Below are 14,985 nucleotides of genomic sequence, written 5' to 3'. Positions count from 1 at the left end.
CTAATCATGTTCTTTTCTTGTCTTGTTCATCTAATCAAATAAAAAAGAAAAAACACATAATGTTACAAAATTACTTGATGGATTTGTTCATGATTCAATTTTAGTTTGTGTGTTTGTTTTCGAATTAAGTTTGTGTGTCGTAATCATTAAGTAATTTTGATTTATTTTGGATTTAAATAAGATGCATTTAGTCTGTGCTTGTTTTGAAACGAGTTTACATTTTGAATTTATTTTCAGTTCATTTTGAATATAATTTCGATTCATTTCTGTTATGCATAATTCAAAATTCTTCCTCCTCACCTTCTATTGCTTCTTCACCAGGGAGAGAAGGAAGAAAAGAAATACAACAACAAAAGAAATGATGATAAGGAGAAAACACGTGAAAAAAATGAACGCAAAAAAAGAAGAGGAGGAGGAGGAACGCGAAGAAGAAGGCGAAAAAAAAGAAGTTTCGTGCGTAAACGAGTGTGAGAAGAACAAGAAGAAGCATGTGTAATCACGCTCTTTTAATGATAGTAATTTTTGTTGGTGTTGAGGTTGCTTAGATAAACTTAGATAAAAAAATATTTGGATGTATAACAACTTTGATACTAAAATCATGTAAAACAAAAAACAAAACTTCATCCAATATATATATTTTTTCGACATGAATAAAAATGTCCTCTAAGTTAAGGATTTTAATACACCAACTTAAGTTTTGTCTTTATAGTTTGTTCATGACACGATCTTTTCATAAGTAGCCTATCTTTTGGGTTATCAAATATCAAAAATAAATAAATAAATAAATAAATCAAAAGTGTATATTTCATTTTCTTATTTTTTGGTTCAATGTTTTGATACATTAGTGATACGGTCGTCACAAATCCGACGTTATAAATCGGTATTATGTATTATAAATTGGCATTATGTATCATAAATTGGTTTTATGTACCATAACTCGGCATAAAGCATTACACTTTATCTCAACGAACTGTATCCTAAAATAAAAACGTCCGACTTAGTATTATTACCTACTAAATTCTAATAACTACTCCTTAATGCGGATGAGAATTAGAAACGTAACCGGCCTATTCCATTCCACTTATAAAGGTATGACATCTTATCCTTAACGGACACACTGAATTTACAGTATTAACTTAAGCATCGGAGTGCCTTTTGCAGGCACACTCCCCCCTTTACTCAAACTCTCCGCAATTGGACATTTCCTCAGGGAGAAAGCTTGGACTTCCAGAAGCTTATAGATCAGCGTTGAAGGAAACAATTCGGTGTCGATTCTTAGAGGCCGAACTCCCCTTGAGGTACCCATACAAGAACAATTGGCGCCCACCGTGGAGCCGAAGATATAATTTTTTCTTTTTTCATCGGCCAGAGCATTTTCACCTTCGACCATGGCTGATCAACTCCCACCTACACCAGCCAAACTTCTTCGGATGGTAATTGAGTTGCAACAAGCTAACCAACGCATGGCAGAGGAGAATCTGTGAATGAAAAACCGGATTGCTGAGCTAACTAATGCTCGGATTGAAAATAACAATGATCCACAAAGCGAACAGAAGAACCCGAGCATCAATCTGGACCGACACACGTCTCTGAAACTACTCGGCATGAAGAAGCCCAACTTCAGCACAATGAAGAAGCTCAACCAGAAAATGAAGATGGCGAGCCAGACAACTCGCCTAGCCATTCACGGCCAAGGTGATGAACTTCATGCTGCACAGAAGGTTCATTCTACCAACTACCTTAACCCCATATGACGGGTTAGGCGATCCAAAGAAATATATCAAAAAGTTCACATCCATAATGATAGTAAATGGTGCATCAGATAAAGTTTTATGTCGTTGTTTTCCATCTTATTTAGAGGGTCCTACACTTGATTGGTCTTGTTCTTTACCTGCAGATTCTATTTCTCGTTTTAGAGATCTATCAAAGCTGTTAGAGGAACATTTTGCCGAATCAGCTATCTACCTGCACGATTCCAACTATCTGAACACAATCAAACAAGGTCAGAGTGAAAGCCTCAAAGACTATATGACGCGTTTCACAAATGGCGGCCATGAGTATACCAGATCTCCACCCTGAAGTGCAATTGCACGCCATCAAAAGTGGACTCCGACCAGGAAAATTCCAGGAAGCTATTGCTGCAGCCAAACCTAAAACTATGGCCGATGGTGCGGTATTTTACAACCCACACTACTAACCGACAATTGCACCGGGTCGTACCAAGTAATACCTTACGTGAGTAAGGGTCGATCCCACGAGGATTGATAGATCAAGCAACAATAGCGTTTGATAGGATTATTTAGGCAAGCAGAAAATGGTTTTGAGATATTCAAAAAGCATTAAACAGCAAATTTGGACTATTAAAGACAAGCAGATAAATAAGTTGAGAATAAAGTATTGAGAAATCAGTTAAGGTTTCAGAGTTATCTATATTCCGGATTAACTTTTATTACTAATTAATTTAATCATGCAAGATTTAATTTCATGGCAAACTATATTTGACTAGACCCTAATTCCTTAGACCTTCCTAGTCTCCTCTAAAATTCATTAATTGCCAATTCCTTGGTCAATTAATTCCAATTAGAGGGTGATGATCAATTTCTAGTTTATATGCTAAAAGAATCCTAATTATCCACAAATAAGGGGATTATATATCACGTAATCCTTTAATTACAAACAATTAAAAATTTAGTATAATATGTTTTCAAGCTGTTGTTCAAGTAAAGAGCTTTTCCAAGTTTTACAAGAATTCAATTAGAACAGGGGTCATACTTCCGTTCCACCCATATTCATAAAATAAAGAACGAAAACAATTATTGAAATATAAATCAGAACATGGATTAAATTAGAAAGATCAAACGAATAAATCCATACAAATAGACAGAGCTCCTAACCTTAACAATGGAGGTTTAGTTGCTAATGATTGAGAGGAAAAATAAGGATTCAGGTAAAAATAAAAATATGTGTGTGTCTAAATATATAGAGTACCTATTTATTGCTAATCCTAATAAATTTTAAATCTAATTATCTAAAACTAAAAAATAATAATCTTTTCCTAAAAAAAATAAGATTTGAATTTAAATTCGAATTAATTAACAAGTCTTCAGCTGATGGGTGGAGACCACTTGCTTTGTCTATTCTGCAGCTTTTAATCTGTATTTTCTGGGCTGGAAACTGGGTCAAAAATAGCCCAGAATTCGTAACCAGCGTTTTCTGTATTATTGCAGATCGCGCATCTGACGCATCCGCGTTGTCCACGCACTCGCGTCATTTGTGCAGATTTCAGTCCACGCGTTCGTGCCAGGCATGCGATCGCATCATTGCGATTTTTCCATTTCGCACGGTCGCGTGACCCATGCGTTCGCATCGGTCTTCGCTGGTCATCTCTTTGGTTTCTTCTTTTTCTCTGCAGAAACTTCATCAAATCCATCCGAATGCTACCTAAAATAAATAAAATTGCACAAAACTCAAAATAGCATCCATAGTGGCTAAAATATAATTAATTCTTAATTAAACTCAACAAATTAGATGCAAATTCACTAGAAAAAGATAGATAAGATGCTCACGCATCATAACACCAAACTTAAATTGTTGCTTGTCTTCAAGCAACCAAAACTTATATAGGCTTGGGACGTGAATTTGCATGAGAATGAGAGTTCGATTAAGCTCATGTCTCTTTTTATAGTGGGGTTTATAACTGTAATCCTGAATAGGTTTGGCATCTCACTCTCCTTTGAATCAAGAATGTTATTGTCATTTGGAATTAGAATCCGGATGATATTATGAATTCTCTGATCTTTATATTTCAGTTTAATCCTTGAACACATCAAAATTTACTTTAATTTATTTTTCTTTGGTGCTTTGCACCTTGAGCCTAGCCGTGACTTTAAATGTTTTGTTTCAAGCTTTACTTGATACAGAAACACAACAAGCACTTAACTGGGGAACTCTCTTTGAGTTCTGATTTTTCTTTTAATTACTCCCAGATAGTGGTGCTCAAAGCCTTTAGCATACGCTGTTAAGTGCAATTGATCTCGATTCTAAGTGTTCTGTCTCAAGGATTACTTGATACAATCACACCACAAGCATATGACTAGGGAAACAACTCTTTGAGCTTTTAATCATGTCTGACCTCCTAGTCATTGATGCTCAGAGCCTTGGACCTTGCTTTTATTTATTAATTATTATCTATTTTTTTTCTTTTGCTATTTCTTTTGCTTCAAGGATTAAATTTTTGTTTATTTCAGAGAAGTCATAATAATTCTCTAAATTCCTGTTCCTTATACATCAACATCCCTTGATTCAAATTCAAATATGCACTATTCATATCATGCATTCAAAATCACAGAAAATACCACCACCTTTAAGTAAATAAGAGTATTCTTAGAATTAACTCAATTTCTCATGCAATATATCACTTTAAAAAAAATTATTTCAAGCTCAGTGGGCAATACATGAGACATCTTTCAGAATTAAAGCATTTTAAGGGAAAACTAAACTAGTCCTAGGATTCTAACTAATAAAAGATCATGCAACAAACAAAGCAAAATAGCAGAAAATCGAAACATAACATAGAAGCAGAGGGAGGAATAAAAAATATGAAAGAAACTCAACCACCTTAGTTATCCTAGCGGTCGCTTTATTCTTCAAGTTGTGCTCCTCCGTGAAGATGATTCGCCTCCCTTTTGTGCCAGAAAACCAATAAGTGCAGCGTCAATACCAAACTTAAAGGTTTGCTTGTCCTCAAGCAAAGAAGAACTGAAATTAGAAGAGATAAATATTATGAGGAGAGAAAAATAAAAGGATAAAAGAATAAGAGAGATTTAGGATTGGGAGAGAGAGAGAAAGAAAACTGGACGGCGCAAGCGACGCGTACGCGTGGGTTGCGCATTCTTCATAATGATGCGTTAGCGTCAGGCACGCGTCCGCGTGCCCTGGATTTTGTGCGATTTGTGTGAAGCCACCCGCGTGCCCGCGCGACTCTCTATTCAAATGGCTTGGGAGCCAATTATTCATATGACGCGTTCGCGTCATGCGCGCGCTCGTGTGGATGGCCATATGTGCAACTGACGCGGACGCGTCAGTTACGCGTCCGTGTGCCCAAATTTGTGCTTTTAGCACACTTCCTGCCCCAAACCAGCACAACTCTATGCCCAAACACTCTTTGACGTCGAATTTACAGGTCACGCGTTCGCGTCAATGACGCGCCCGCGTGAATGGCGAAAATCACAAACGACGCGAACGCGTGGGATCGTTTGTGCGAAAAGCTCCAATCTGGCACCACTCCTGTGCAACTCTCTATTAAAATTATTTTTTCACTCACACATGATCGACGCATTCGCGTTAGTGACGCTTGCGCGTCGTATGCACATTTTTTATGATCTTGAGGTGTTCGGTTCCTGCGATAAAATAGCTGCATGATCAGAAAATTAGTAAGAACTCAATAAAATAACTAAGAAACTACTACTACGAAAAATAGTTAAGGATACGAAATCATCGGGTTGCCTCCCGACAAGCGCTTTTTTATCGTCACTAGCTTGACGATCAGCTCCTCTAAGGAGGAGGGTCATAGGGGCTCAGCTCTTCACCCCTTACTTTGAACTTCTTTCTTGTGTCTCCATAACGTAGCTCAATATGCTCCAGAGAGAGGATTCTGATTACTGTATAAACCCATGTTGGATTGCTGGTCAACACCACCTTCATTCCTGGGGAGAAACCTTCAGTGGGGATCTTTTTATTTGTCCATCCTCTGGGCACTTTCTTCTTTTTGAGAACCTCCTCCTTGGTAGATGATGCATTCCCAACACCAAACTTAGGTTTGATGTCAGGAGGAATTTTATTGATTGTTACCAAGGGAGGTTTGAGCTGCAGATTCTGCTGTGTATCATCAGGGGATTTTTGAAGGGTTGGATCAATAAGCCATGCCTGCATGCACCTCTCTTCTTCACCTGTTGGATGTATATCTTTGAAGACATGAAAGACCTGTTGCTCATTATGCACTCTAAGCACTAATTCACCCACTTTTACATTAATCAGAGCTCTTCCTGTGGCTAGGAATGGTCTTCCCAGAATTATAGAGGCATTCTCATCGTCCCCCGTGTCAAGAATCACAAAGTCTGCTGGGAGGAAGAACCTACCCACTTTGACCAAGATATTCTCCACTAATCCGTATGCAGGCTTCATAGATTTATCTACCATCTGCAATGCTATCTTTGTGGGTTGTGCCTCTTGGATTTGTAGCTTCTTCATCACAGATAAGGGCATTAAATTTATGCTTACCCCCAGATCACATAGGGCTTTTTCAAAGGTTGTGCTCCAAATGGTGCATGGAATTTGAAAGCTTCCTGGATCTGGCATCTTCCTTGGCAAGTTATTCTGAATGACAACACTACATTCCTTAGTCAAGAATACTGTCTCATCTCCCTTTAAACGTTTTTTCTTTGACAACAGCTCCTTCATGAACTTGACATAGATAGGCATTTGCTCTAAAACCTCAGCAAAAGGAATATTGATTTGTAACTTCTGAAAATTTCCAAGAACTTTGAGAACTGCTTGTCCTTGGTCTCCTTTTGAAGTCTCTAAGGATATGTCATCTTAGGTTTGTACTCAGGAGCCTTTGGCAATGTAGGATGAGTGTCAACAGAGTCTGGAAATGGATTGTCCGACGCTTTGGAGGGGCGTGCTCTACTTCTTCCTTCTTCTCCTCTGGAGCTTCTTTTTCAACTAACTCTTCATTGACCTTGGTCTCAGAGCCAGCTACTTTACCACTTCTCAATTGAATAACCTTGCAATCTTCTCCTAGGTTCACCACTGTATCACCTTGAAATGTACTTGCAGACCTCTCAATTATTTGCTTGCTCAGTTGGCCCACTAGCACCTCTAAATTTCTAATGGAGGCTCTGGTTTCCTGCATAACTTGTGCTTCCGTACTTGCCACTTGTCCACTTATCACGGAGATAGCCTTTCATTCCTCTCTTGGATTTGGAATTGTGTTACTAGGAAGGCTATTAGTGGTCCTCTGATCAATTTCATTAACTCTGGTGGCTATTTGACCCATTTGAATCTCCAGGTTCTTGATGGATGCTCTGGTTTCCTGTCTAAAACTTGTCAATATTGCTTCCAAATCATTGTTCTGCTGGACACCGCCCTGAGAACTATTGTTGAAGTTCTGAGGTATCTGAGGTTGATCCCTCCATCCAAAATTTGGGTGATTCCTCCACCCCTGATTGTATGTCTTAGAATATGGATAATTGTTGGGATTCCTAGGACCACTCCCCATGTAATTTACCTGTTCAAAAGAGGGTTGAGCATAATCATAATTATCATTTTGCATAAATTTACCTGCCATGTCATAAGAGACTTCCTGTGGTGGATTTTGGGTGTTGATAGCTGATACTTGCATGCCACCCATCTGTTGAGTAAGTAGATTTATTTGCTGAGACATCAGCTTGTTCTGAGCAAGAAGAGCATTAACATCATCTACTTCCAACACGCCTCTCTTCTGAGGGGTTTCAGAATTCACAGGATTCCTGTTAGAAGAGTATAAATATTGGTTGCTTGCAACCAATTCAATAAGCTCAATAGTCTCCTCAGGTGTCTTCTTCTTGTGCAATGAACCTCCTGCAGAATTGTCTAAGCACATCTTGGACATTTCACCCAAGTCTTCATAAAAGATATCCAGTTGAGTCCATTTGGAGAACATGTCTGGAGGGCATTGCCTAATCAGTAGCTTGTATCTCTCCCAAGCTTCATACAGAGTCTCACCATCCTTCTGTCTGAAGGTCTGAACCTCCATCCTAAGCTTAGTCAGCTTCTTTGGTGGGAAAAATTTAGTGAGAAACTCAGTAACCACCTTGTTCCAAGTATCCAAACTCTCCTTGAGTTGAGAATCTAGCCATAGCTTTGCTCCATCCCTCAGAGCAAACGAAAAGAGCATGAGTTTGTACATATCTGGGTTCACTCCATTTGTCTTCACAGTATCACAAATTTATAGAAAACTAGAAATAAACTGATTTGGGTCTTCGTGGGGAAGACCGTGATACTGGCAGTTTTGTTGTACTAGAGTGACCAGTTGAGGCTTCAACTCAAAGTTGTTCGCAGTAATAGGAGGCACCACAATGCTCTTTCCATACAGATCTGCAGTAGGAGCAGAGAAAGAGCCAAGTACTCTCCTTTGTTCATTCTCATTCGGGTTTGCCGCATTGGTATTCCCAGTATTAGTCGGATTCATAGTGGATTCTGCAGCCTTATAAAGTCTTGCTTATTGTAAACGCCGCCTGAAAGTCCTTTCAGGTTCAGGATCAAAGCCTAAGAGATGTTCTTTGTCTCTGTTCCTGCGCATAAACAAATAGAAAACAAGAAAGAATGAGAATCTCTACGTCAAAGTGCAGAGAATTCCCAGTGAGGTAACCTGTGTAAGGAGATAAAAATATTGAATAAAATAAATAGAAGAAAAATAATAAATAGTCAACACCAAACTTAATTTCAGAAATTAAGAAAAATATTAGTGCTATTTATTTATAATTTTTTTTGAATTTTTTTTGAAAATTTGAAATTTAATTAAAATATTTTTATTTTATTTTATATTTTTTTAAAAATCAAGTAATAATAAAAAAGTTATTAGAATGAAACAGGGGGAGGGGGTTTACGTAAAAATAAGAGACAATATATATATAGATAATTTTTTTTAAAAAAATAGATTTTTATAAAATTAAAAATAAAGCGCCTAATCTAAGCAATCAAGCAACTGATAGTTGTTAATCACTAACAATTCCCCGGCAACGGCGCAAAAAATTTGGTGCGGTATTTTACAACTCACACTACTAACCGGCAAGTGCACCGGGTCGTACCAAGTAATACCTTACGTGAGTAAGGGTCGATCTCACGAGGATTGATGGATCAAGCAATAATAGCGTTTGATAGGATTAGTTAAGCAAGCAGAAAATGGTTTTAAGATATTCAAAAAGCATTAAACAACAAATTTGGACTATTAAAGACAGGCAGATAAATAAGTTGAGAATAAAGTATTGAGAAAGCAGTTAAGGTTTCAGAGTTATCTATTTTCTGGATTAACTTTTATTACTAATTAATTTAATCATGAAAGATTTAATTTCATGGCAAACTATATGTGACTAGACCCTAATTCCTTAGACCTTCCTAGTCTCCTCTAAAATTTATTAATTGCCAATTCCTTGGTCAATTAATTCCAATTAGAGGGTGATGATCAATTTCTAGTTTATATGCCAAAATAATCCTAATTATCCATAAATAAGGAGATTATATGTCACGTATCCCTTTAATTACAAACAATTAAAAATTCAGTATAATATGTTTTCAAGTTGTTGTTCAAGTAAAGAGCTTTTTCAAGTTTTACAAAAATTTAATTAGAACAGGGGTCATACTTCCGTTCCACCCATATTCATAAAATAAAGAACGAAAACAATTATTGAAATATAAATCAGAACATGGATTAAATTAGAAAGATCAAACGAATAAATTCATACAAATAGACAGAGCTCCTAACCTTAACAATAGAGGTTTAGTTGCTCATGATTGAGAGGAAAAATAAGGATTCAAGTAAAAATAAAAATATGTGCGTGTCTAAATGTACAGAGCACCTATTTATTGCTAATCCTAATAAATTTTAAATCTAATTATCTAAAACTAAAAAATAATAATCTTTTCCTAAAAAAATAAGATTTGAATTTAAATTCGAATTAATTAACAAGTCTTCAGCTGATGGGTGGGGACCACTTGCTTTGTCTATTCTGCAGCTTTTAATATGTGTTTTCTGGGCTGGAAACTGGGTCAAAAATAGCCCAGAATTTGTAACCAGCATTTTCTGTATTATTGCAGATCGCGCATGTGATGCGTCTGCATCATCCACGCGCTCGCGTCATTTGTGCAGATTCCAGTCCACGCATTCGCGTCAGGCACGCGATCGCGTCATTGCGATTTCTCCATTTCGCGCAGTCGCGTGAGCCATGCATCCGCGTTGGTCTTCGCTGGTCATCTCTTTGGTTTCTTCTTTTTCTCTGCAGAAACTTCATCAAATCCCTCCAAATGCTACCTAAAATAAATAAAATTGCACAAAACTCAAAATAGCATCTATAGCAGCTAAAATATAATTAATTCTTAATTAAACTCAACAAATTAGATGCAAATTCCCTAGGAAAAGATAGATAAGATGCTCACGCATCAGCCGAGTTCCGTGAAAAGGCAAAAGGTCAGATTGACATTGAGGAACTCCGACAATCTCAAAAGATAGATAAACCACAGTACAAGGACGAAGAAAAACCTCGGGAAAGTAAGAAAAACTTTAAACCAACTCTCCGATACAAATTCTATACTCAGTTCAACACCAAGCGTGGTAAAATTATCAAAGAGATCTTGAATTCAAAATTAATCAAACCACCACGGAAGGCCGGCAACTACCCAGAGTCCAAGGGTTCAAACAGATCAAAGTATTGTACTTTTCACCAGAAGCATGGACACACCACCGATGAGTGCATCATCACCAAGGACCTTTTAGAGCAACTAGCTCGACAAAGTCATCTCAACAAATATATTGATGGGCACATACAACGGCATGCCCCCTCCTTCTGGCAACCATAAATCAGCCGTACAGAACAGCCGAGATAAAGAGCGGCCGAACACAAGTCATCCTGACCAACCAAGAGGTATCATTAACTGTATTTCTGGAGGTTTTGCAGGTGGAGGGCCACAAGCTCAGCAAGGAAACGCTCTTACCGAGCTATGTTGTCAATAGACGCTAGTCAAGATCATCCTCAGACGCCTTCACATTTTTCTCAGATGACATTCCAAGCTTCCGACTTCAATACCACTGTAACAAATCTTGATGACCCTGCTGTGATCTCCATCCAGTTAGGAGATCTCCTGGTTAAAAAAGTATTACTGGATCCCAAGAGTAGTGCCGACGTTCTTTTCTATTCCACATTCCAGAAGATGAAGTTAAGTAACAATATGCTACAACCTTCCACTGGAGACCTAGTCGGCTTTTCAGGTGAAAGGGTCCCGGTTATGGAATTTGTGTGGTTGCAAACCACACTTGGTGAGATTCCCTTATCAAAGACTTTGGATATTCAATACTTAGTCGTTGACTATTTCAACCCTTACAATTTGATTCTTGGCTGACCTTTTTAACCAGTTCAGCACTATTATTTCTACAATTTATCTCTGTGTTTAGTTGACAACGCTTCAGGTTATGAAAAACTGAGCTTTATGGATGCATACTTTGGTTACAACCAGATTTTAATGCATCCATCCGATCAGAATAAGACTGCTTTCATTACTGATGATGGGAATTACTATCATAAAGTTTTGTCCTTTGGTCTTAAGAATGCAGGTGCAACATATCAACGCCTAATGGATAAAGTATTCGCCCAACAGATTGATAGAAACATTGAAGTCTATGTAGACGATATGGTCGCCAAAACCAAGCTCGACAATAACCACCTTGACGACGTCGCCAAAATATTCCATCAAATCCAAAAATATAACAGGCGGTTAAACTCCGAGAAATGTGCCTTTGGTGTGCAAAGTGGCAAATTCCTCGGTTTCATGCTTACCAACCGAGGAATTGAGGTGAATCTTGACAAATGTCGAGCTGTTTTGGATATGAAAAGCCCACAAACTATTAAAGAAGTTCAACAATTGACAGGGAAACTAGCTGCGCTTTCTAGATTTCTCCTCTGCCTAGCTTCCAAATCTTTCTATTTTTTCCAAATATTAAAAAAGAAAAATGTTTTTTACTGGACTGATGAATGTGAACAAGTTTTCACAACCATAAAAGAAACTATTTCAAAACCTCCTATTTTACAAACACCCTTTCAAGAGGAGCCGCTTTATCTATATTTATCTATTACTAACGGGCTATAAGCTCTGTTCTTATTGCAGAAAGGCAGAAACAGCAGCTGCCGATCTATTTTACTAGCAAAACCCTTCAGAATGCCAAACTTTGCTATCTGAAGATCAAGAAGCTAGTGTTAGCTCTGGTATTCTCCGCACGACGACTTCGGCCATATTTCCAAAGTCATGTCATATATGTTCGGACGGATTAACTCTTGCGCAAGTCCTTCAAAAGCCAAAATTAGCTGGTCAACTAGTAAAATGGTCGGTCGAGCTTTCCGAGTTTGATATCCGATATCAGGAATGAGGACCGATCAAGTCTCAGTATTTGGCAGACTTCATTGCCGAATTCACTGTCCCAGACACAAGCAAAGACTCAACACAATGGTCTTTTGGTGCACGAATTTGTGATTCGCACAACTAACCAGCAAGTGCACTGGGTCGTCCAAGTAATACCTTACGTGAGTAAGGGTCGATCCCACGGAGATTATTGGTTTGAAGCAATCAATGTTTATTTTATTGATCTTAGTCAGGAGGTCAATAAGGTGATTTGGATTTAATTGTAAGAAGTCAAAGTATTTAAAATTGTAAGTTAAAATAATAGAGAATAATAGCGTTACTTGTTGTGCAGTAATGGGGAATATGTTGGAGTTTTGGAGATGCTTTGTCCCTTGAACTTCAACGCTTCCTTGAAATCCTTCAACACACGCAAGGCTCCTTCCATGGCAAGCTCTATGTAGGGTGTCACCGTTGTCAGTGGCTACTTCCCATCCTCTCAGTGAAAACGTTCCTATGCTCTGTCACAGCACGGCTAATCATCTGTCGGTTCTCAATCAGGTTGGAATAGAATCCATTGATTCTTTTGCGTCTGTCACTAACGCCCAGCCCTCAGGAGTTTGAAGCACGTCAAAGTCATTCAATCCCGGAATCCTACTCGGAATACCATAGACAAGGTTTAGACTTTCCGGATTCTCATGAATGCCGCCATCGATCCGGCTTATACCACGAAGATTCTGATTAAGGAATCTAAGAGATATTCATTCAATCTGATGTAGAACGGGGGTGGTTGTCAGGCACACGTTCATGGATTGAGGAAGGTGATGAGTGTCACGGATCATCACCTTCTTCACAATTAAGCGCGAATAAACATCTTAGATAAGAACAAGCGTGTTTGAATGGAAAACAAAGGAATTGAATTAAATCATCGAGACGCTGTAGAGCTCCTCACCCCCAACAATGGAGTTTAGAGACTCATGCTATCACAAAGTATGTAATTCAGATCTGAAAATGTCATGAGGTCCAAGATAAGTCTCTAAAAGTTGTTTTTATAGTAAACTAGTAACCTAGGTTTACAGAAAATGAATAAACTAAGATAATTGGTGCAGAAATCCACTTCTAGGGCCCACTTGGTGTGTGCTGGGGCTGAGACTAAAGCTATCCACGAGTAGAGGCCTTTCTTGGCGTTAAACTCCAGGTTATGACGTGTTTTGGGCGTTCAACTCCGGATCATGACGTTTTTCTGGCGTTTAACTCCAGACAGCAGCATGAACTTGGCGTTCAACGCCAAGTTACGTCGTCTATCTTCGCGCAAAGTATGGACTATTATATATTGCTGGAAAGCCCTGGATGTCTACTTTCCAACGCCATTAATAGCGCGCTAATTGGACTCCTGTAGCTCCAGAAAATCCATTTCGAGTGCAGGGAGGTCAGGATCCAACAGCATCAGCAGTCCTTTTTCAGGCTAACTCAGATTTTTGCTCAACTCCCTCAATTTCAGCCAGAAAATACCTGAAATCACAGAAAAATACACACACTCATAGTAAAGTCCAGAAATATGATTTTTGCCTAAAAACTAATATTATTCTACTAAAAACTAACTGAAACATGCTAAAATCTACATGAAATTACCCCCAAAAAGCGTATAAAATATCCGCTCATCACAACACCAAACTTAAACTGTTGCTTGTCCTCAAGCAACTAGATGAATAAAATAGGTTCTAACAGAAATTAAGAAGTAATAATATTTTAGAGTTTTAAATGAAGCTCAGATTCTTATTAGATGAGCGGGGCTTGTAGCTTTTTGTTTCTGAACAGTTTTGGCATCTCCCTGTATCTTTTGAATTTCAGAATGATTGGCATCCTTAGGAACTCAGAATTCAGATAGTATTATTGACTCTCCTAGTGTAGTATGTTGATTCTTGAACACAGTTATTTTATGAGTCTTGGCTGTGGCCCTAAGCACTTTGTTTTCCAGTATTACCACCAGATACATAAATGCCACAGACACATGACTAGGTGAACCTTTTCAGATTGTGACTTAGCTTTGCTAAAGTCCCCAGTCAGAGGTATCCAGAGCTCTTAAGCACACTCTGTTTGCCTTGGATCACGACTTTAACCACTCAGTCTCAAGTTTGTAACTTGAACCTGCATGCCACAAGCACATGGTTAGGGACAGCTTGGTTTCGCCGCTTAGGCCTGGATTTTATTTCCTTGGGCCCTCCTATCCATTGATGCTCAAAGCCTTGGATCCTTTTTACCCTTACCTAGGGCTCATGGCTTGTTTTTTTTTTTGACTGCTTTTTCTTGCTTCAAGAATCAATTTCATGATTTTTCAGATCATCAATAATATTTTTCGTGTTCCTCATCCTTTCAGGAGCCAATATTCATCAAATTCAAAGTACAAATTATGCACTGTTCAAGCATTCATTCAGAGAACAAAAAGTATTACCACCACATATAATTAATTATAATTTTTATTATTAAGAACTCGAAAAATATAGATTACTTCTTTATTCTAAAAAAATCTACTACTTTATTCATGCCTGATGATGATGAGAAAAATAAATTATAGCTTAATTGGAAATAAAATCAAAATAGACATACTAATTATTACTAAATATCTCCTAAGGTGAATTTCTATAATAATACTATCACTAAGCTAAAGCAGAAAAATTGGAACTCAGCAACCTGTTGTTTTGAGGAGTAGATGTTCCTCTAATCTGTGGGGTGCTGTTCAAGGATTAATTTTTGGCGCTTCAGCTCCCTTAGATCACGCCCTTGCTCCTCCTGTTCCTTGAGCAGTTTGCAAATCATGCTACTTTGGTTATTCTGTTCTTC

This window comes from Arachis hypogaea, chromosome 10, assembly GCF_003086295.3.
Source record: "Arachis hypogaea cultivar Tifrunner chromosome 10, arahy.Tifrunner.gnm2.J5K5, whole genome shotgun sequence".
Classification (NCBI taxonomy): Eukaryota; Viridiplantae; Streptophyta; class Magnoliopsida; order Fabales; family Fabaceae; genus Arachis; species Arachis hypogaea.
This window is presented reverse-complemented; position numbering follows the sequence as displayed.